Genomic DNA, 24,703 nt, shown 5'->3' with positions numbered 1-24,703 from the left:
CAGCATCTGTGTGGTGTCCTAGCAGAGAACACCTAGCTTAAACTCTTCCCTAAAATGCCAAATGTTATATAATCAATTTTGTATCAAAAAATATTGAAATCTCCACTTCTCTGCCTCAAAGTCTCATTTCGCCTCAGTGTGAGACCTGGTAGATTAAATCTAAGGAAAACTACATGTTCCCAGTTCTTGATTACTAGAATAATTAACATTTCATTGAAAGAAAAACTTTTGACTAAGACCAATGAGTGTGAATGTATCTATCCAGGCAAAGAAAACAGTGGAATTATAAACAAAACCAAAACTCCACCTGGCTGAAATCACAGGTGATTTGTTCTTTCTTTTCCGTATTGCCTGCAAGTAACATGTGACATATGCATATTAGAGAAATAATAAAAGTAAAAGAAAATATTTTAATGAGGCAGAGACTGTGACCATGTGGATAGGTTATGGAAATCATATACATTATATGTATTTGTCTTCCAATGTTTATATGGAAAAAAATTGCAGTTTTTCTTTCAAAGATAAAAATTCATTATTGAGGGGAAAAAAAGGGGGACTGGCCCCGTGGCTGAGTGGTTAAGTTCACATGCTCCACTTTGGCGGCCCAGGGTTTCACTGGTTCAGATTCTGGGTGTGGACATGGCACCACTCATCAAGCCATGCTGAGGCGTCGTCCCACATGCCACAACTAGAAGGACCCACAACTAAAAATACACAACTATGTACTGGGGGGCTTTGGGGAAAAAAAGGAAAAAAAATCATTATCAATATCCTCTTCCTCCTCATCGTTATCAAGTATTTTATTCTCATGTTTCTTGAACTGATTGCTTTATGGCATGTATACTCCCTCCCCTCCCCCCAGAGCCAAAACCCAAGCCCAAAACAATTTTTTCTTTTAACTGTATTACAAGCTATGCATAAATACACCAGTTGACCTATCAGTGGATCATTTGATTGTTGGGTGTATAGTTAGTAAGAAAAATATATAATTACTTCTCTTGGCATTCTCATTCCTGCAAGAGTCCAGTAAGTATTAAATCTTAAAGTCACAAAAACTTGAATCTAGTCTCCAAATTTAATCCCAAGTATTTCGACAAAGTTAACTATCCTTAATAAAGAACCAGGGGCGGCCGGGTGGCACAGCCAGTAAGTGTGCACATTCCGCTTTGGCAGCCTGGGGATCACTGGTTCAGATCCCAGGTGCAGACATGGCACCGTTTGGCAAGCCATGCTGTGGTAGGCGTCCCACATATAAAGTGGAGGAAGATGGGCACGGATGTCAGCTCAGGGCCAGTCTTCCTCAGCAAAAAGAGGAGGATTGGCGGCAGATGTTAGCTCAAGGCTAATCTTCCTCAAAAAAAATAATAAAATAAAAATCAAGAACAAATATTCATATGACATTTTAGAACTTTAGTATGATAATATTCTAACTGTGCGAGTAGTAAAATTTTATGAGAGGTACTCACTCATCCTCTCTGTTGATGTTTTAGTTTATATCTCAGTACTGGAAATTCTAAATGAAAATACAAGGCTGGCAGAAGCTAGAAAGGAACAGTATTCGAGGATAATTAAGCAGATCCTGCCAAAAATGTTAATGAACGCAGCAAGATAAACAGGCTTCAGATTTTAATTCCAATGAAGTGAACAGGTCACATTCTCTAAATTTGTATCCTCAGGAAGGATCAATGCAGGGGGAATAATGTAAGGAAGGAGTAATGTGGGGAAATATGGCTTCTTTGTTTTCTTAAAACCCAGATTAGGTCCAATTAGCTACTTAATAAAGCTCACGAGAAAAACAGAAGTTTAGTCTGGTCGGTAAATCTTTCTCCCGCCATCCCAAACATAATATAATGTGTTATTTACTCACACGACACTTATGTTTGAGAAGAAAAAAGCCGCTGGACACATGAGCTCTTCCAGCAAGTTTGGTATCAGTTCTGACAGCTGATCTTGAGAGCCACACACTGCCAGGTCAGAAAGCCCTGGGGAAGGGCTTCCAAAGGCACAAGAAGTTAGGCCGTTGAGGTTGTTTTAGAGTAATCATGCCTTAGGGAGGGGAGTGCCTGGTCTTTTCCTGTTTTGCAGTCTACAGGCAAGCGCCCCTTCTTAGGAACCCTAGCACTCCCAAAGCCCGCGACTCCATGCCCTCCATCTGATGAACACGGCGCTTTCTCTCCCCGCCCCTCTGCACCTTCCTCTCCTCTTGTGAAGCCAGGAGCCTCAGATTCACACCGTGGAGCTCTCCTCCCTAGAAAGCCAGATGTTAGCGGCTGCTGTGCTAGTGTTCTGGGATGCGCTGACATGTGTCCACAATCGACTCTGAGAAGCAGAGGCCACCCCTGGAGGAAGCACCCTTTTCCTCAGTAGCCAGATTTCCTTTGGGAACCCCCAGTTCCTTTCTAGCCTCCGCCATAGGCATCTGGGAGGCCTTAGAGCCCTGATAAACCAAGGGTGGTGCGCAGACCAGCAGCATTGGCCTCATGTGGACACCCGCCCCAAATTCAGTGAATCGGAATCACGTTTTAACGAGGTTCCCAGATGACTCTTTTGCACATTAAAGTTGGAGAAGATCTGCCATAAAGGAGCCACTCTGGGTCAAGGCAGAGAATTCAAAAACTGATTTGGGGGAGCCGCAGGAATAGCAGATTAAGGGATCATGAGGTGTTCCCAGCACTCACTGTGTGACTGTTAGTCGACCTATTGCTGTCCACCCACGTGACCTGAAACTCTCCCTTCTCCCACCCCAGCTCTGGGGAGAAACCTGCGGATTAAAGACAAGTGATGTGGGTGTGGTGTTACTGTGAAGAAGCTTTATAATGTCCTCCCATCCAGAGGGGCAAAGACACCTTTACCAAGGTAAAGGCAGGCTCATTACTTCCCAAGAAATAGGATCCAAGTTATGTTAGTAAAAGAAATACAGATTCTGAGATGTGCACTTTGCAGATGGGAAGCACAGAGCTGCCTGTCCAGTGCCTTTGTGTGACTCAGAAAAAGGTGACTGGTACCTGGCTTTGCTACTGGTCGGTGCCTTTGGGTGAAGAAAAAGGCGCCCCTTCCTCCATAGGACTTCAGCTCCTCTTCACCCTGTCAGCAGGATGCGCTTGTGTACAACTGTAAGCAGTGATCTGGAAATCCCCAGCATCGCAGAGAAATGACGACGAGTCACAGGACGCCGGGGAGCTGACTCTGCGCACCAAGCTCCCTCCCTTGCGCCGCCAGTCGGGTCAACTGCTTCCCTGGCCAGTCTGCACAACATCGTGACCGGAGTCAGCCTGTTCTTGCACCTGGAGTCATTCGATGTCCACTTCTTATTTTTAAATGTTAATTTTGCCCTTTTGAAAGCCATATATCATTTTAAGGAAAATAAAAATATTAGCCACAACCTCACCACCCTAACCCGACCCAAATTAGCATTTTGGTGTGTTGCCTGCAAATCTTGTCTGCTGTGCTCTGCAGCTCTGTGGACATCGCTGGCCCAGTGAAACATCCCAGACAGTCAACAACTCAGGCTCCTGTCCTGACTTGTGACACCCCCACCTCCTGGTTGCCAACTTGCTTTCTCTCCCATAGCCCAGAGCCTCTTCAGGCGGTTGACCTGGAGGGAGCTCCCACTTGGCTCAATCCGGAACCCAGCTCACCAGGAACCCTACTTTCACCCAGTGCTATAGTCCAGAACCATACCCTCCCTGCCTTGAAGCCAGAGGGTGGGATGTGGGTTCTTTTCCCGTTATGCGTGTACCAGCTTGCTTGACTGCTGTCTGCCTCGAGCCTGTACCTTAAGTCCCTTCACCTGTGGAGCCTCAGAAGACCCACAGTGTTCACAGCAAGTGCCCAAACTCCCCTTTCTGATCTCACCCACTCCGCCTTCACTGCAGCCACTTATCCTCTTTTTTCAGATTGCCTTGTGGCTTTTTGGACTTAGCAATTGTGCCTGGTTTCTCTGGCTTCTGACTTTCAGCTCCCCTTGAAGGATTTCAGTTTGGACTCAAGTCTCTCAAGTCTCTAGCTCTGCCTGTCCCAGACAATCCCAGAGCGGACCTAGTCTTCACTGGTTCCGGGGGCCACCCTCGGGGACCACTGGAATCGGAGCATCCGGTGGTGCTGGAATAGAAGCAGTTTTCCATGTGGCCCAATAGTTCCTTAAAAGTCGCAAATTTTAATGACTGCAGTGTTTCTTAAAATCATATGATAATTTATTTAGCCATTTCCCTATTGCTAGAATTTAGGTAGTTTCCAATATTTTGAGTATCTAAGTAATAAAATGATGAATAACTTGTGCAAAAATTTTGAATCACTTCCTGTAGAAAGATTCCTAGATGTAGAATCGCTGGGTTAAAGAATATCACTATTTTTATGATATATGTTTGGTCCTTGATATATGTTTCTAAAATTGCTTTCTAAAATGATCATACCAACCAAAAGCGCCACCAGCAATGTCAAGGTGTACTCGTTTCACACTGCACGGACCAGAATGTCTTCATTTCGTCATTCAACAAACAGGTACTGTATTAGGGACTGATTAGGATTTGGCAAAATAAAAGCAAAATCCTTGCCACCACAGAGCTCGCATTCCGGTGCAGGAAGGAGATGACAACATGATAAACACCACACATGTAAGTATTTATAACATGCTGTATGAGAGAGGTGGGGACATCTCATTCTGCCTGAAACGTCACAGAGGAGGTGACATTCATACTGAAACTTAATGGCAACAGGACGGGGGAGGGTTTTCAAGCAGAAACAACAACACGGCCAGAGCAATGACATGTGCAACAGTGCATTGTGTTCAAAGGACTGCAAGCTATTCGGGAAGACTAGAGGACAGACGGTGTGTTTGGGAGAGGGGCAGGAGAGGAGGTCCTTGTACTCTGACGACAGAATATCTGAATTTCATCCTGTAGGCAATGAGAAGCCACAGAAAATGTTTAAGCAAAATCATTTCATGATTTCCCTTCATTTATTCTGATATAGATTTGTTTCTGGTATCTATTTAGAAGGGTCAAAGGAGCCATTGGCAAGAGTATGAAATGGAGTGGGGATAGACTGGGTGAGACATCTGGATGGACTGTAGACTGAGGCAGAAGATCTGGGTGAGAAGTCATCTCAACATACCGGCTGAAAAATGAGAGGGTCAACCAGTGAGGTTGCGGTGGGCATGGAACAGAGTCAAACAGAGGTATCTAGGAGGTTGAGTTGACAGGAGTTGGTGATTGTATTTGGGAGGAGAGAGAGGACTGGTTAGCCCATTCACCAAGACAAGCAAGAGAAGAAGGGTCAGGGAAGAAGATGTGTTTGATTTTGGAATGCAGAAGTTGAGTCCACACAGATGAAGAAATCCAGTGGCACTAGGATATACGGTCTGCTATTCAGGATTGAACAAAGAGGGTAGCAATGCAAATTTGGAGGTTAGCGTATGGGAGGTAGCAGTAGTTTTGACTATTCCTTCTTATAAACGATCTGAGCATGACCTTTGCCTATTTATTTTTGGGGTCTTAATATTTTTCTTATCCATTTGAGTGAACTTATATTATTGTCTGTCATACTGGCCCCAAACTAGATGTCCCTTTAAATCTTTAGTTTCTATTTTAATCCTTTCACATTGAGGGAAAATAAAGGTTTGATAAATTAATGTTGTCTGTGGGGACAATAAGCCATGTGAGCTGCAAATATGGAGACAGGGATAGGAAATAGCCATTAACATTTTAGCCAAAAAAAGCAAGAGAGAGGAATATTTATAGGACACATCTTAGACTCAGCGACAGAAGAGAACAAAGCAATGCAGAATGACACCAGTACAGGGCACAGAACCATAGGTGTTGTCAACAAGTTGGATCACGTGTTCTCGATCAAGAGCATATGATGAGATCCGAGTAGTCCGAGTCTTAGACAATAACACAACAACCTACAACTTGCTCTCCTGACCCCATTCCTTTTCTGGTGGTGTCCTTGACTCCACACAGCTGTCCTCCTCCTTGGACCTTTGCCTCATTTTTATTTCCCTGCTCCAGTGGCTGGTTCTCTTTGCTCCTCCAGTGGGCTTTAGTGATGCAGAAGGTTTGGACAATAAGGAAGTAGGACCAAGGACCATTGGCATTTTAATAAAAGATTCCCATAGGGGCAAAGTTTAAATCTGAATTTATGCTACATTTAATGTATATACATAAACATATATGTACTAATTCAAAATAAAAATTTAACTATATATATCATAAGTTTTTCAGATCAAACAAAATTTCAAGATTTGAAAAAATGTTAAACTTCTAGTTCCATTTAGTAAAAATAGCATGACATCTCTCTCACTCTGACAATGAGAATAAGCTAGATATGGTACAAAATCATTTGTTTTATAAACACATCAGAGAGCTGAGGTCACAAAGAAACCTAAATGAACTAAATTCCAGAAAATGATGAGCCCTTCCTAGGACAGAGGAGATCTACAGCCACTTTCATTCTTGCCATAGTGGCAAGAGGAGGAGGAAGCTGCCAGAGACGGAGGTATGGAGAAGTCTGCCTAACTTTTAACAAATTTGACACCATGTGTGGGCTAGCCTGATGGATTGAGCTCCAGTCACCCAGCAAGTCTGCACCCATCTGCCAACTCTTTTCCATAGGTCTTCACCAGAGTGCACATGGTAGTATTCTGGAGGCTGTGGACAGGAGAGGAGACCTGAGAAAAATGCCACCGAAGCTGTCTGGGCCTTCAGCTAGTGCACTTCTGTGATCCTCCAAAGGCTGGGGCGGAGCAGGAGAGCAGAAAGAAATCCCTCTGACAGACTCCTGGCCCTCAACAAGTACACTGCAGTGGCCTGCAAATTGGGGCTGGGGCAGCAAGGGGAGAAGAGACCTCCCAAGCACAGAAAGCCAAGAACAGGACTTGAGAAAAGAGAACCCTCTGGCGACCCCCAAGGCTGGCAGCCAGGCTATTAATTAACTATAAAGCACACAGATCTGCAGTTTGGGGAACTGGTGGCTGGGTTGCAAGGCATAAAGAGAACTCTGGAGTCTCACTTTTGCTCAGATTCCAAGCCCTATCAAAAGGAAAGTCTTAATTCCAATTTTAAAACATCAAAAATAGTGGAAAATCTAACTAAATCTGCAACAAAGCCCAGACCTAGCTCATCTACAGATTATTTTCACTTGGTATCCCCCTCCTGCATTAGTGGCATGACAGGAGAAGGGGCATGCCCTTTTCTGAGACAAAATATTTTTTATTTCAGCGTCTACTGCTCTTTTGCTCATATTGTCAATCATACAGTAAAAATTATGACATGCAAAGAAGGAAGAAAATATGACTCATAGTCAAGAGAGGAAATGATCAATAGAAATAGATGTAGAGATGCCTGAATATTAGAATTATCAGATAGAGAACTTAAACATACTACAGTAAAAATGTTAAAAGATCAAGAAGAAAAGGTGGACAACATGCATGAACAGATAAGCATATTCAGCAAAGAGATGAACACTACAAGAAAGAATCAAACATAAATGCTGAAAATAATTTCTAAAAATATATCAGAAATTAACAAAAAACTGGATACAACAAAGGAAAGGATCAGTGAACTTGAATACAGGTTAATAGACTGTTTCTAGGCTGAAATACTAAGAGGAACAGAATTTTTAAAAAAGGAAGAGAACCCCTAAGGTCTGTGAAACAATCAAATGGTTTAACATCTGTGTAAAGGAGAAGTAAGGCAAGGAGGGGGAGAATTGGGCTGAAGAAATATTTGAAGACAGAATTCCTGAGAATTTTCAAAAATTGATGAAGGACATCAACCCACAGATCTAAGAAGTTCATGGAACTCCAATCAGGATAGATGCAAAGAAAAGTCATACTTGTGCACCATATAGTCAAAATGCCAAAACCAAAACCAAAGAAAAATCTTTAAAAGCAGCCTGAGGAAAAAAATACTCATTAAATACATCATCGGAAACAGTGGAGGTCAGAAGATGTGGGAAACACATCTTTAAAATGTTGAAAGTGAAAGAATGGTCAAATTAGAATTCTCAAAATATCTTTCAAAACTGAAGTCAAAATAAAGACGTTTTTAGACAGACAAAAGCTGGGAGAATTGTCATCAGCAGACCTGTGTTCCAGGAAATCCTAAGAAATGTTCTTCAGGCTGAGTGGAAATGATACCAGAAGAAAGCCCAGATCTGCTGGAGAGAATGAAGAGCACCAGAGAGAGTAAATATATGGACAAATATAAAAGACTTAAAATTTTCTTTTCTTTTCTTTTTTTCTCTACCCATCCTCTCTTTCCCTTCCCTCTTGGCACAGAAACTTTGGCATTGGAGGAAGTGAGGCAAGGAGGGAGAGGGAGTGTGACACGGAGTCTATGGTGGCAGAATGCCCCAGAGTGCCAGGATGTGGCCCAGCGGAGGGACAGGATGCATACAGAGACAGCAGTGGGATGCCCTGGTGGCTGAGGGTGTGGGAAAATGAAGGAAGGATGTCATGCAGGAGCTTTGGTGGCAGAGAAAACAGAGCAGTGGATGGAGGGTGCAGAGGAGGTAGGAGGAGGCACTGGAGAGAGCGACTGGGAGATGGCTACACTGAGCAAATAAGTTAATGGTCTGAGCAAATAAGTAAATATACTGAGGATAACAGGAGCCATGGTTCTGACTGTCCGAGAAGAGATTTACAAACATGAAAGGGGGAGGGCTAGAAAGAACATAGGAATGTTGGATTGGAATTGGAAATATGATATAAACTCATGATATGTATATAAGATATCCAGATAATTCTAGAAATAGTTATAGATGTCTGTGGGTACAAAATTTCCTATCTCTGTCTCCAGAAAGGGCCTAGAAGCAATGACATCCTCATGGCAAAAGCACCAGATCATGGTTTCTAAATGCTATACTATGCTAAAAAGAATCAGAGTTCCTTGGAGAAATGGCTGACTCCAGAGTTGGAGCAGAGAAAGTATAAGATGAGTAAGGATATAGAAGATTTGAATATCACTCTCAACCTATTTGATATGTACAAAATACTTCACCCAACAGAAGCAGAATACACACTCGTTTCAAGTGCATATGCAACATTCACCAAGCTAGAGCATACGCTGTCTCATAAAACAGCCTCAATAATTCCAAAGAATAGAAAAAAAGCAGGAAACACAAATCAGAAATATCAGGAATGAAAGAGGGAATATCATTACAGATCCTACAGACACTAAAAGCTTAATAAAGGAAATTACAAGGAACTTTATGCCAATCAATTTGAAAATTTAGATGAAATGCGCAAATTCCTTGAAAAAATACAATTTATCAAAACCAACATAAGATAAAACAGGAAAGCTGAAATCCCTATACTATTAAAGAAATTGAATGCTTAATCAACAATCTTCCCACAAATAGGGGCTGGGCTGGTGCCATAGCTGTTAAGTTTGTGCGCTCTGCTTTGGCAGCCTGGGGTTTGCCAGTTCGGATTCCAGGCATGGACCTACACACAGCTTATCAAGCCATGCTGTGGCAGGTGTCCCACACATAACACACAGGAAGATGGGCACAGATGTTTGCTCAGGGCCAGTCTTCCTCCGTCATCATCACCATCATCATCATCATCTTCCCACAAATAAAACTCCAGGCCCAATTGAAATTCTATGAAACATTTAAGGAAGAAATAATACCCTTCTTACGCACCTTCTCTTTGAGAAAATAGTAGAGGAGAAAACAGTTTCCAGTTCATTTTATGAGGCCAACATAACCCTGATACCAAAGCCAGACAAATACCATAAGAAAAATTATCAACTAAAATCTCTCATAAGAATAGACACAAAAATCCTTACAAAATATTACCCAATGGAGGGGCCAGCCTGGTGCTGCAGTGGTTAAGTTGGTCCAGGGTTTGCTGGCTTGGATCCCAGGTGTGGACCTGCACACTGCTTGTCAAGCCATGCTGTGGTAGGCATCCCACAAATAAAGTAGAGGAAGATGGGCACGGATGTTAGCTCAGGGCCAGTCTTCCTCAGCAAAAAGAGAAGGATTGGCAGCAGATGTTAGCTCGGGGCTAATCTTCCTCAAAAAATAAATATATATATATATAAAAATATATATATTACCCAATGGAATCTAGCAATATCTACTAAGGAGAATACACACACACACGCACACACGCACACGCACACATATATATATATATATATATATATATAACAAGGATAATACATCATGATCAATTGACTGAGGTTAGTCTGACGTTCAAAAATCCATCAATGTAACACGTAACTCGCTACACTAACAGAATACGGGAGAAACCCACAGAACCATCACACACACGCTGAAAAGTGTTTGACAAAATTTAACACTCTTTCATAATAAGCACTCTCCACAAACTGGGAAACTATGGGACCCTCCTCAATCTGAGAAGCACGTCTATTGAAATAACTACAATTAACATGTAATAGCAAAAGACTGGATGTTTCCCCCCTAAAATTGGGGAAAAGGCAAGAATATCCACTTTAACCATTTCTATTCAACATTATCCTGGAAGTCCTAGCCAGTCCAAAAGTCAAGAAAAAGAAATAATGGGCACACACCTTGTAAAGGAAGAAGTGAAACTGTTGTATGCACAGACAGCATGATTGCGTATGTTGAAAACCTAATGAAATCTAAAAAAGAAAAAGACAATTAACAATTGAATTTAGCAAAGTCATAGGATACTAGAGCAATAAACAAAAATCAACATTTTCTATGTCTTAGCAACAAAAAGTTGAAAAATGAAATTTTAGAAATATCATTTACGATAGCATCAAAAATATCAAATACTGGGGCCAGTCTGGCAGCGTAGTGGTTAAGTTCACACGTTCCACTTCGGTGGCTCAAGGTTCACAGGTTTGGATCGTGGGCACAGACCTACACACTGCTCGTCAAGCCATGCTGTGGCAGTGTCCCACATGCAAAATAGAGAAAGATTGGCATAGGTGTTAGTTTAAGGCCAATCTTCCTCAAGCAAAAAGAGGAAGATTGGCAACAGAAGTTAGCTCAGGGCCAATCTTCCTCACCAAAAAACAGTCAAATACCTAGGAAATAGATCCATACCTGTATCTCGGTTTCCTCACTCATGAAATGAAGATGATAGCAGTCCCTCCCTCGTATAGTTGTTGTGAGGGCTTAATGAGCATTAGATTTTAAACACTTAGAATTCTGCCAGGCAGGTCATAAGTCATTAACATGTCAATGCTAGCCAAAATCTCAAGGTACACACCAATTACAAGGTAAATGGAAGATGTGATAATGGATTTTTGAAGTCAGCACTTGATGAGAAATCTTTTCCCCTGCCACAAAGAAGGAATTTGTGACTTAATGAATATGTGACACAGTGTTAGATCTATTAAAAATTTGAATTTGGACCAGGAGTCTGATAGCATGGTACTGAATAAGTGATTCCAGTAGGAGGAGCTCTGACCAAGAGTTTTGAAAGCACAGACATTCACTATTGTCAGCTTTGGGGACCCAGACTTCCTATGCTTTAGAATTTGTCCTTCCTTTGCTCCCTGTGTCATGTTAATAAAACAAAATGCTGCTACAAACTATATATTTTCTCCTTAGAAGCAATAAATTGGAATAAATGAACTTTATTTGGATTTCAGACAATTTCTACCAGAGAAATCATGCATTTAACTTGTATTGGCAAAAAAAAAAAAGTGTAATTTCCTACTTTAGGAACATCTACAGTTGGGGATTACAAACAGTATCTTTAGATAATTTTTCCTTCGTTTGAGACTGTATGGAAGGGTTTACAAAGGCTTTTGGCCTCAGACTTCAAATTCACCCTTATGCTTCCAGACTCCCTTTATTCTTATTAAAAACCCACATACAGACTCTGGAGAACCATGTCTTCATCAGCAAGAGCCATTGTTCTTTGTTGTGTTTTCATTTTTTATTAAATTCAAAATATTTTTTCTATTTTTTTGTTGTTCTTTACCTATGTAGTCTTTAGAAGTAAGATTTTTTTTTTATTGAGGTATAGTTGACAACTAAGAATTGTATATATTTAAGGTATACAATGCGATGATTTGCTGTACATACGTGTTGTGAGATAATCACCATATTCAAGCTAATTAACATGTCTGTCTCTTCAGACAGTTACCACTTTAGCAAGAGCCATTTTAAATAAGTCTGTCACCACAAGGAAACGATAGAGCATTCTAGACTAAAATTAGTATCCTCCAAACCAACCTCAATATCCTAAAATGTGGACCACATGTGTAGCTTTGTCTCTAAAGCTCATGGCATGGCACTAGCATTATGTGAGTTTTTACATTTCTCTCATTTATCTGGTGCTTTCCCCTGAAGAGCTTGATTTAAAGTCAAGTCAAGGAAAGGGGAGATGGCTCACCAATTTCAGGTTGCTAGGCAACTAGTCTACTTCTCCAAAGCACCCCTTCTTTTGTTCAGGAGCAATGGGAAGGTTAGCAGAAAGTATGTACCTTTAAGACAAATATACATATATATTTTTAAATAAAGTGATTTATAGGATAACTACCCAATCTGTGCACTTTGTGTTGTCTTATTTCTCCAAGCCAACTTCCTATTCCATCTTTCAATCATATAGAGAGAAATAAAATTAATATTTGGAATTCTACTTTACAGAAAGGAATGAATGTCAATGTATATTTTCTCTCATCCTCTGAAATATTTTTATATACGATTTAAGTTTTTCTTAAAACTAATATTAACAATGAATATTTTTCTTACTATCATGCGAATTGACGTTTATTGTTATCACTGTATGGTTTAGGGTTGCATGCTAGAACCCCTGAAGCTGATGATTTCCTGTAGGGTACCTTGCCTATAATTATATATGCGCAATTTATGATCACTTTGGTATGTGATCTGAAGGCCATTTAGAGATATGGACTTCTCATCTCATATAGTTTTACTTCCCTAAATAATAATTTAAAACCCTAAAAACAGTACTCATTAAAATAGGTAAATATAGAATCCTTAACTAGTATATCCAATCGCCTTATTTAAAAGATCGGAGAATATCAAGACAAAATTAGTCTAATCACCTTTCTAAGCTGAGCGTCTCCATCACATCTCACACCCCTGCCACGTCTATTCATTCTTTAATCCCTCCAGCTATTCCTTTACTGAAATATCCAGAAATAAACACTAGCTAACATGTGAGCCCTTCCCACAAAGGTTTAGTGTTATTTTATTCAAACTATTATCGCTTTCACACTAACACTTAATGTATTCATTCATCATCTGTGCATCCACCCATCTTTCCATTCATCCATTGATTTGTTTATTTATTCATCCACTCAATTATTCATCACGTATTGCCTCGCTATCTGCCATTGTTCTAGGCACGAGAGATGGGCATACAATAGTAAACGTGAGACTTGCTCTTTTTCCTCCTAAGGCCAAAAACTTCTCTGATGTCTACTTAGAGCTTTGATGCTTCAAGGTCGTTTAGCGTCTGTGTTAACACTAGCTGCAGTTTTTAGAGGCTTAAGAAAATGAAATTCATTTTGTACTCCTTTAGCAGTCCCAGATAAGTATTTCTGGTTGGCGATCAGCCCTCCATCACCAGTAATTCGGAAACCCAGGTCCTCTCCATCTGGTGGCTTTGTTCTCCGGGGCCTCCAGTTCTTCACATCTAGCTGGCAGACGGGATGGAGAGGCACACCTGGTTCTTAACTGCCTCAGCCACAAGTGACACATGTTACTTCTTGTCACATTCCATTTGCAAGCAACGATCGTATGGCCCCTCCTTGGTGGTGGTGGTGGGAGGGACAACACAGGACACTGGGAAATGTTGTCCCTGACTGGGCAGAGACTTCCTAGTTAAAAACTCTACTGTAAGGAAGGGCTTTTGGTGGACAATTAGCCATCTCTGCTACAATATCACAAACTCTTGCACTATTTTGCAGCTGTGAGTACCGTTACTACAATACAGGGGAATCATCGCTGAGGCTGATCTCTTCCATAGTCTGATACTTAGAACTTAAATCTTTAAGAAATTATCTTCTTCTGTCTAGTTTGTGTGTGTGTGTGTGCCTGAGGAAGATTGGCCCCAAGCTAACATCTGTTGCCAATCTTCCTCTTTTTGCTTGAGGAAGATTGTCACTGAGCCAACATCTGTGCCAATCTTCCTCTATTTTCCGTGGGATGCCACCACAGTGTGACTTGATGAGCAGTGCTAGGGCTGCAGCCAGGATCTGAACCTGCGAACCCTAGGCTGCCAAAGCAGAGTGCCCCAACTTAACCACCACACCTCTGGGCCAGCCCCGAAGTGCACAGTCTTAAGCAGAAGATTTACTTTGCTAAGTGTGTATGGGTTCTAGCATATTTTCACTGTATTTTGACATCTGCTTTTTAGAGTGCTGATGACTTCTGTTAACCTCACGAACAACAACTTTATCACATTTTATTCTGTGTCCCTTTTTAAAGTTTTCTCTGGTGCTTCAGTGTCTTCGTTTGGTAAATAATGTCACTAATCTTGTTTATGGAAATGTGAACAAAATGGATGTAAAGCTCACTGAAGTCCTCAGAGCTACGTGTAAAACTGCAACATTTGGGGAGATTTTTCGGCTAGTAAGAGGAAACCCAACCTAAAATTGCTTAAGTAAGAAGGGGATTTATCATCTCAGTGAACAAGCAGTTTCAAGATAGTGCAGGTGTGTAGACTGCATACCAGAATCGGGTCTGCAGAGGATCAGCGTGGCCTCACACATCAGTTCTCTCTGCCCTGCTGTCCTCCCTCTGTGGGCTGGCTCCTCTCATGGTCACAAGATGGCAGCAGCAGCCCCAGCCACCGCACCCTCTCCCGCAGGAGCAGCCCTCAGACTTTCTCAGGACTTCTTCTCTTTACACTCTTAAAAATTAAGGACCCCAAAGAGGATTTAAAAAAAAAAAAAAAATGTGTGTGATGTCTATCAGTATTTGCCATTTTATAAATCAAAACTGAGAAAATTTCAAAATATTTATATATTCATTTACAGTGATAAACTTTTATGTGTTAACATAAATCACACATTTTTATGAAAAAACAACTATGTTTTCCAAAACAAAAAATCTAGTGAGAAGAGTGGAATTATTTCACATTTTTTACAAATCTCCGTAATGTCTGGCTTAATAGAGTACAGGCGGGTTCTCATAGCTGCTTCTGTACTCAGCCTGTTATGGTATCTCACGTCACGTAACCTCTGGAAAAGACCAGTGGACGTTCATGAGAGAAAGAGAGTGACAGATGCAAATGACACTGTAGTATTATTATGAAAACAGACCCCACAGATCCCAGGAAAGGGGGGGGTCCCTATATTTCTTTTTTTTTAAGATTTTATTTTTCCTTTTTCTCCCCAAAGCCCTCCGGTACATAGTTGCATATTTTTAGTTGTGGATCCTTCTAGTTGTGGCATGTGGGACGCTGCCTCAGCGTGGCCTGAAGAGTGGTGCCACGTCCGTACCCAGGATCCAAAACAGCGAAACCCCAGGCTGCCAAAGTAGAACGTGTGAACTTAACCTCTGCGCCACCCGGCCGGCCCTTTGAAAGCTAAGAAGCTGTTTCTAACAGGTTTCCCTAGCAGACCACCCCTCGTGTTTAACTGAAGGGGCTGAGATCACTTGCCCATTTCTAAGGAAAGAGAACAGAATCGGCAGGATTGGCTTATACCAATGGCTCTTTCGTGTGCATCAGGATCACTTGTAGAGTGTGTTAAAACACAGACGGCTCAGCCCAACCCCAGGGTTTCCGATTGAGGAAGTTTGGGGTGGAGCCTGAGAACGTGCATTTCTAACAATTCCCCAGTGCTGCTGCTGGTGTTCTGGGGACCCAGTGTGAGAACTGCTGGCTCAGAGAGTCAGGGCTTGGCCAGGCTTCCTGAGGACATGATAGCTTAATAAATTAGGGTTCATGAGCAAGCAAGGGGGGAGAATGGCTGTTGGTACAACTCTGTTTGCTGTACTTATATCCTCAGAAAATTTATGGTCGATTCCTCCAAAATGGAGAAATATCTTAACATTGGTCCTGTTAGTGACTTCTTACTGGTTACCAAGAATATCTTGGATTGGTGGTCAAGGGAAGGAAAGGGCTATCAGGGAGGAGGGACAGAAAAGGAAAGGATGGAGTAGAGAAAGAAATTTAACTTAAAAACGTCTTGTCTGTCTCTCTTCCTCTACAGCCTTCCTAGCTTAAGAAACGGAGAAAGTAAACGTGGCTGACTGGGAGGTCTCCCCCTTTGCAAACTCATTTTGCTACTTTATATTTTAAGAAGTCTACTGAGGCCTAAAACTGGGTGTAGCCAAGCCCATACCCCCCTTGCAGTTCAACTTGTTCTTTACTGTCACTTAGTAAAGTGGAATATTCCTTACAGTAGGTTGGTATAAACATTCCAAACTATAGAAAAGCCTCGGTTTAGGAAAGGGACCTATATATTTCTCTCTATTGATAAGTTTCATTGAAAGAGCTATAGAATTTTAGAGTTGAAAAGGATCAGGGACTGACACCCTCTCCCCATCTTACCAACTGAGGAATGAAGACAAGAGAGATGAGTTATGCGCCCAAGCTCACCCAGTCACCAAGGGCTGGTACCCAGGCCCTGTGACCACTCTGTTCTTCAGAAATTCTGACCAGTTCTTCCACGTGATGGCAAAACCAAGATATAACAAACATGTTGTGTCTGACCGAATAACAGAAAGACAACAGTGTTCAAGGTGTTTGATGTTTGAGTCAGTTCCACTGGATTGTGCTACAGCTACAAGCCTTACACCCTAATGGTCTTCAGTCCCAAACGCTACAGCCCTCAGCGCCTAGCTCCAAGGCTCTCATTTCTAGCAGCTTCCCAGAGGGCAGCCAGCCTCCTCAAGTTCGGGGCAAAACTGGTTCTAGCACAGCCCGGAGATGTCCATGCCAACTTCCCCCTGACACAGCCCAAGTGGCCGGCTGCGGATTCCATCTGCTCTGCTCGCTCAGTGCCTTCACTTCAGAGGCCTCCTGGCCCTGGGCCTGCCACCACCTTCATTCTTAGCCTTACGGAGCACGGGGGTCACTGATCTCTTTCACAAATCACCCCTACTCCTTCCCAGAGACCAAGTCTGCATATCAAGAAGTGAGGCAGTTTTAGGACACTGCCGGGAAAAATGTTTGCCCAAGACAATGATGCCTACCTGACTTACCAGTTGCTTAACCAAGGCCACTTAAGCGTCTTTTGGAAGACCACTGACTACTCCACTTAAAAAACTGTACCCAGGGGCTGGCCCCGTGGCCGAGTGGTTAAGTTGACGCGCTCCGCTGCAGGCGGCCCAGTGTTTCGTTGGTTCGAATCTTGGGCACGGACATGGCACTGCTCATCAAACCACGCTGAGGCAGCATCCCACATGCCACAACTAGAAGGACTCACAATGAAGAATATACAACTATGTACTGGGGGGCTTTGGGGAGAAGGAGGAAAAAATAAAATCTTTAAAAAAACAAAAATAACTGCACCTAGCTACATTTACCTCCTCAGAAAGGGTCCCGTCAGAATTCTGGGCTGCCTGAAGGACGGCTCAGCAATGAAAGGATTGGGAGGAAGGAGAGGATGCTTCAAGTGGGGGGCAAAGGATGGCGGCCTGCTCACCAACTGTCTCTCCCCGATGAGAGAAGGAGACGATTATACGTGTTCTCTCTCCCTCTCTTTAAAGCCATTTTCTCCTGTTTTCTTTTCTTTTTTAAAACACTTTTCAACTGAACTTTATTGCACTTTATGAGGAGATTCATTATTTATTTATTTATTTTTACTTCTGGTGAGGAAGATTGCCCCTGAGCTAACATCTGTTGCCAATCTTCCTCTTTTTGCTTGAGGAAGATTGTCCCTGAGCTAACATCTGTGCCAGTCTTTCTCTATTTTGTATGTGGGATGCCGCCACAGCATGGATTGATGAATGGTGTGTAGGTCCGCACCCAGGATCTGAACGTGCAAACCCTGGGCTGTCAAAGCCGAGCGTGCGAACTTAACTGCTATGCCACAGGCACCCCCTTTTTCATTTCCAGAGTGAGCTGAGCAGTACTCTTGGCCCTAGACATTGCATCCAGGTGTTCCCTTGGCTCCCGAGGCACTCAGCAGCATGGGAGGAGGGAGCAGTGAGCCAAGGAGTGGCTCCAGGCTGTAAGACAGATGAGGAGGGCCCTTTGGTTGCTCTCCGTGCTTGCAGCCCAGCTTGCCAGAGTGAAAGGAGAGGCTCGGGTGGGCTCAAGGCTACCTCTTCCCTGATGGACCACCCTATTAGAAGCTGCTTTTTTATCTGAACCAAATTCCCCTCCCATAAACCCACACACACTGGTTCTTGTTTCGGACAGTGCTGGGTCCAAAGTTGGAGCTCAACAAATAATTAAAAAGGAGTAATACTCTCGTATCATTGCCCTCAAATGTACAAAGCTCACCAGCACAGTCTTCTAAGTCTGTTTCTTCCCAGGTTGAACGTTCCTGTTTCCTTCAACAGCTATTCAGAAACTGTACAATGTTATAACACAGCTTCTAGAGTCCTCACCATCCTGGTCGCTCTTCACAGGTTGTGCGGCACCTTATCAATGTTCTTCTTAAAATGCGACTGTGGTAGCATCCTGACCTCAGAGAAACAGTCTGGACGTGGCTGGCTCTGCAGAGCACAGTGGACCATTGGCATTTCCTCCTTTCTTCTGAATGCTGTATTTCCATAATGAAGCCTAAGCTGGCGCTGGCATTTTTGGCTCTCGGGACATATTGAAAGAGAAAAACCTCGCATCTCACTCTCCAAAAGCTTTAGCTCCTGTGCCATGGACACTTTCTGTCTCCCTAGATGCAGGATCCAGTTTCCCAATCTCTGTGCTGAGTGTCGGGTGACTGAAGGGCTTGAGTCAGCAGAAACTTTGGGCTCTGAATTACGTTGTGGCTGGGAGCGGGGGGAGATGTGACCAGGGATGCTGGGTGACAGGGAGGCAGAAGAGGCCCTGAGAGAAGAGCTTCTGGATCTTCAGCATCTGGATGTCTTAGAGTAACCTGATAGGGAGGGAGGGGTGCAGAGAAGTGGGGAGAGAAGGGAAGGGCACAGAGACTAACCCGCTGTGATTTCTGGTCCCTGTGCCTTCAGGCCCAGGCTTAGAATAGCACAGTGGTGCTCAGCTGCCGTGCTAGCCCCACGCTCCTTCACAGGTGTGCCGCCAAATGTTGAGAGTAGAGTATCTACATTACAACCGAGTTGTCATCCTGATACCAAGATGCCTGTCGGATCCAGTGTGAGCTTTGAGCTCACTGTGGGACTCAGGGCAGATGCAAGGATCTCGTACATGAGATGTAAGGACAGTGTGAGAGATATGAGACCTTATATTTCAAAGAAAGGTCACCTATCTCTCAGGACTTTTGGGAGCTTTGTCAGGGTAAGTTTTTCTCAAACTTGAATGTAGCGCTAAGACAGCCCTTATGGGGAGTCACAATCATGACAGTCATAAAAGAGACGCTTTCTTCTAGTAATTACCATTTAACAATTATTGTGGATTGGTTTAATTTCTTCAACTGTGTTGCCAAATTTTTTAACATTTAGAAGCATTTTAAAAACAACAAAATGAGAATTATTGGACTGGTGGGATTTCAAAGGCCAGTGGAAGGGTCCCCATGGCCAAATCTCCTTCCTAATGGCTCCCAGTTGCCTCAGATTTCTAAATAAGAGGCAATCATTTTCTTTCTTTTTTTTTTAAGGATTGGCACCTGAGCTAGCATCTGTTGCCAATCTTCTTTTTTTTCTTCTCCTCCCCAAAGCCCCCCAGTACATAGTTGCATATTCTAGTTGTAGGTCCTTCTGGCTCTGCTACGGGATGCCGCCTCAGCATAGCTTGATGAGTGGTTCTAGGTCCATGCTGAGGATCTGAACCAGCAAAACCCTGGGCCAGTGAAGTGGAGTGCATGAACTTAACCACTCGGCCATGGGGCCATCCCGGAGACAATCATTTTCATTTCATAATTAGAAAGATTTTTTCAAGGTTTTTTTTTTCTGAGGGAGATTGGCCCTGAACTAACATCTGTTGCCAATCTTCCTCTTTTTGCTTGAGGAAGATTGGCCCTGAGCTAACATGTGTGCCAATCTTCCTCTATTTTGTATGTGGGTCACCACCACAGCATGGCTGCCAATGAGTGGTGTAGGTCCATGCCCGGGATCTGAACTCAGCCACCAAAATTGAGTGTGCCAGACTTAACCACTAGGCCATGGGGCTGGCCCTAGAAGGATTTTTTTTTTAAAGCTCAAGATGCAGATTCACAACAGATTTTAATAGATTACTGTAAATGAGCCTTCAAGTTAAAATGTCTTAAGGAAAACATTTTTGTTCTGAAAAGGCAGAGAGAGAGAATAGGTCCCTAAGGGGGTTGGGGGGTAGGGTGGGGGGTGGAGGGCACCTACTGGGAGGAATGGAGAAAGAATAGTAAAAATAAGAACCAACAAGGCACAGTGTTTGGCCTGTGGTGAGCATTTACTAGACCTGACCTATTCTTTTTGATTGAGTACCTATCATATATCAGGCAGTATACTAAGCACTTTACATAAATTATGTCATTTAATTCTTTCAACAGCCCAGCCAGGTAGATATTGCTATTTGATTGTATGGCTAAAGAAACAATGTGTTAGGAATATTGTTCTTGTTGTCACTTGTTCATAAGTGGTAGAAGCAGGACTTCCACGAAGACACTTGCTCCAGACCATTCATGTACCCACCAACACCATGGGAAGCTGCAGGGGACCTTTGGCTGAGAGGTGGCTGTAGGTGTGCCCAATAGTCCTGGAATAAAGAGTTTTTACATGTGGGCCTGAAGGAAAGTTGTGATGTTAGAGAAGTGGTCTCAATGTTATTATTTTTTCATTTCAGAGAAGACAGAATGCCCGTGTCCTTCAGTCTTGACGGTATTTGTTAAATCGCTTTTATATTATTCTATAGATTGTGTTTGTTAGATCAAGGTGGTTCTTCAACTGCATATTTTTATCTTTAATCTTTTCACTAACTCTCTAAAGTCTGACGGTAAGAGTCAGTTTCTTCATAATTTCTCCAGGTCTTTGATTGTTGATCACAGTTCATGTGTGTTTGTGTGTGTGAAAGAGACAGAGACTTTTAAAAACATGTTCTGTATCTATTTTAAAGTAATTCTGTTTAGAGGTTGTAAATTTTTTTTTTTTTGAGGAAGATTAGCCCTGAGCTAACATCTGCTGCCAATCCTCCTCTTTTTGCTGAGGAAAACTGGCCCTGAGCTAACATCCGTGCTTGTCTTCCTCTATTTTATATGTGGGATGCCTGCAACAGCACGGCTTGACAAGCAGTGCCATGTCCACACCCGCCATCCCAACCGGTGAACCCCGGGCCGCTGAAGTAGAACGTGCGCACTTAACTGCTGTCACCAGGCCGGCCCCTAGAGGTTGTAAATTTTGAGGGTAAGGGCCATATCGTATATTTCCTTCAGTTTCTCTACAGTGTTCTGCGCGATACTGAGCCCTCAGTTGAAACATAATACTCTTTACACTGGATTGAGGAGGATTATCTTTTATGTTTAAGGTACTCCAAGATATAAATGTTTAATTTCCTACAGGTTTCAAAATTAATTTTAGGAGTGCTTATAAAATATTATCAAATAATGCTGATATTATGTCTATTAAATGTACTATATTCATGTACCTACATGCATGAGGCAAATATCATTTAAAAATTACCGTATTTATTTGATTTTCCTCCCCAAAGCCCCAGGACATAGTTGCATATCCTAGTTGTAGGTCGTTCTAGTTCTGTGTGGGACGCTGCCTCAGCATGGTTTGATGAGCGGTACCGCATCGGCACCCAAGATCCGAACCTGCCAACCCTGGCCCACAGAAACGGAGCGCAGGAACATAACCACTCGGCCACAGGGCCGGCCCCTAAAAATTACCTTTTTTAAAGCTAAAAACGTCTAGGTAGCACTTTCCAACGTTTATAAAATCAAAGGCACGGAATTTCAGAATTTAAGGAATCAGTCCAACTCTTTAATTTTCTTTCTGACAACCAGAAGTTTACAGAAGCAGGAATTCTTAAATCTGAAGCTGATTTGAAAAATTTGGCAAATAGACAAAATAGAAAAAAGTGCTGAACGCTTGGAAAGAGTGGCCGCTATACTTCACTATATAGGGCATTTTTTGCCTCCCATCAAGGAGGAAATGATGCTGATCTTGTCTATTTTCTAAAAACTACACATATGAATGAATAGTCACACAAACAGCCGTGCGATTTCTTTGGACATGATGGAAAGTGAAGGACGGATGCACAAAGTTTCCATTCCTAGCAGGATATCAGTTTAATGGGGCGGCGGGGGGGGGGGGGGGGGGTGTGGTAGGCTGTGATTTCTTTTTCCCTTTGTGAGTTAAAATGACGTTATCGGGTCTTTTCCCCACGAGACCAACTGAAAAAGAGATCCCATATGTGAGATCATCACCATCAGAGACACTGACTGACTGTCCCCATGGGGAGACACGCTGGTTCACAGCACAAGCGACTGTGTGCTTTCCGGTGGCTTTCCACGTCAGACACAGTGTGATGTCCACTCCCGGCTCAAAGGAAGTTCGGGCGGCGCACAAGTCAGTACATTTTCGGGGAGGGAGGATTGCTCGGGTCAGCAGGGTTCAGACTAGACTAGTTACTAACTGTTTTCATTGTTGTCCAGGCTGTGGAGTAGCCCGGAGGGATGGGGACTGCGGGATGTGCGTGTGTGCACGCGCGTGTGAGTGCGCGCGCGCGCGTGTGTGTCCGTGGGCGCGTGTGTGCTCGTGAGTGTGCGCGCCGAGTGTGTAGGGGCTGCAGGGTGCGTGGAGTCGGGGGTGCAGCGAGCGGGAGCAGGTGGCCGGCCGGGCGGCATCGCCGGCGGGGGGCGCGGGCGGGCGTCAACGGCCGGGGCGCGGGGCGCGGGGCCGGCCGGGGAGGCGCCTGCCCGCCGCGCCGGGTCACGTGGCGCGTCACGTGGCGCCGAGCCGGGCCCAGCGGCGGCGGCCGCGGCCGAGGGAGGCGGAGCCTCGGCCGAGACGCGGGGGGAGGCGGCGGCGGCGGCGGCGGCGGGGCTGCTGGAGGCGGAGGCGGAGCGGCGCGGAGGAGCGGGGGCCGCCGCTCGGCCGCGCGGAGGTGAGCGGGCGCGGGCGCTGCCGCCGCCGCCTCGGCCCGATCGCCGCCCGGGCGCCGGTGCCCTCGGGGCGGGAGCGGCGGGGGCGCGGCGGGCGGCTCCGGGCCGGCGGCCGCCTGGGTGGGCTCTCCGAGGGCGCGGCGGGGGGACGCGGGCCGCCACCCGGGCTCCGGCGGCGCGGGCTGCTGTCGAGCTGCTTTCGCCTTTTGTTTCGGCGTGTGAGAAAATGGGGCGCTCGTGTGCATGTGTGTGTGCGTGTGTAAATCAGGAGGCGTTTGGCTTGGAGCCATGTTTTTTCCTTAATTGTGGAGACAGAAAAATCCCTTGAAACGGTTTCCCCCGGGAGACGGGGCCGCGCTCCTCCTCTTCCTCCCCGGCGTCGGGATGGAGCGGCTTTCCCTCCCGGGCCCCTGCCCACCTTCGCGTGCCCCAGGCTGTGCCCCTCTCTCCGGCCCCTTCCTGCGCGCCCCACCTCCGTGCAGCCCCCGGGCGAGCGGGGTGTCTGCAGCGCGGCCCGGTCACCTGTCGTGGCAGCTGCCTGGAAATGCTGGCGCTTCTGCTGTCTGGTCTGTGCTGTTTCCTCTGGCAAATCACGGAGATTCCGCCCCGAATGCCAACCCTTTCTCTCTTCCCTGCGCCGAAAAACAAAGTGCACGATGCTGGTTGGGAAGTTTGACCCGCCGGGGCCATTAGCACGGAGAGGTGTCTACTTTTGCCTGTTCCACCACTTCAAGGTTGGCAAGGTGAGGGTCATCTCGCTTGGTGGGAGGAAATGAGGGTGACACAGTCCTGTCGGGGATGGATGTGACTTACCTGCTAAATTGCCATGGTGATCAGAAAGTCTTCTAACACTTGTCCCCTTGGGGACAGTCAGCTCCCCTTTGCGGGGAGCTCTTTCCTTGATTTCTCTGGGGGCCGTCCTCCCCTTTTGTATTTTGCAGTAGTTCAGCGGCACCTTAAGGATTGTGAAGGGGCAGGTTTTTTCAAAAGCGCAGGGAAAATAATTTATTTCTAAGCTTTTGAAGAATGTAAAAATCCATCTTTCAGGGGGGTGGTCCCTCTCTTTTGCCTCTCCTTCTGTGTCTGGGGTTTCCATTTCTTGGCAGTTGGAGTTTAGTTCTTGCAGGCGATGCCAGTGGGAATGGTGCTGTGGTCCTGGAGCGGCTGCGTCCCCAGGCCCCGCAGCACCGATCGCTGGGGTTTCAGGTTGTGATGGATGTGAAGTGACAGGGCACCTTGCACGTAGCCACACTGCAATCCCGACAGCAGCCACCTAGACTCCTGGCCGTCTGGCGGGGCACTTCAGAAGCTGATCTCAACATTGTGCAGTGACGGCCACATCCAGACTGGAAGGGTCTCAGGCGTCCCCCCTTCTTTCTTGATAATTTACGGTCGCGCAAATGAGTATGTGAATAAAGTGTGAATAGCCAAATCTAGTGCTTAGATCCTCAATTTAAGGAATAATACTTAATTTGTATGAAAGAGTTGTGAGAGGATGTGAATTTCCTTTAAGAATTGTAAGTGCTCTCGTTTAGAAGGGCTGGGAAAGTAGTGTTTTCATGGCATGGGGGCGGTGTCGACCTCTGGAGTTAGAAGTGTGCCTTTTGACTTAG

At 44.4% G+C, this 24,703-nt stretch overlaps 1 protein-coding gene across 2 annotated transcripts in view; it reads left to right on the top strand.

Annotated features, from left to right (window-relative positions):
* Nucleotides 1-22,395: 22,395 nt before the first annotated feature.
* The window catches only part of TULP4 (TUB like protein 4), a 227,921-nt gene continuing 225,613 nt past the window's right edge, over nt 22,396-24,703 (top strand). Inside the window, exon 1 of one of the 2 annotated variants that reach the window (XM_023632977.2) lies at nt 22,396-22,554. The gene's annotated coding sequence lies outside the window, so the exon portion shown is untranslated. Of the gene's footprint in view, nt 22,555-22,963; nt 23,093-24,703 lie in introns of those variants that run through there. The other variant, XM_023632976.2, reaches the window with a different exon arrangement.

The sequence above is a fragment of the Equus caballus genome, chromosome 31, assembly GCF_041296265.1.
Source record: "Equus caballus isolate H_3958 breed thoroughbred chromosome 31, TB-T2T, whole genome shotgun sequence".
In the NCBI taxonomy this organism is placed as follows: domain Eukaryota; kingdom Metazoa; phylum Chordata; class Mammalia; order Perissodactyla; family Equidae; genus Equus; species Equus caballus.
Note: the sequence above shows the minus strand (reverse complement) of the source record. Positions and strands in the feature narration are given on the sequence as shown.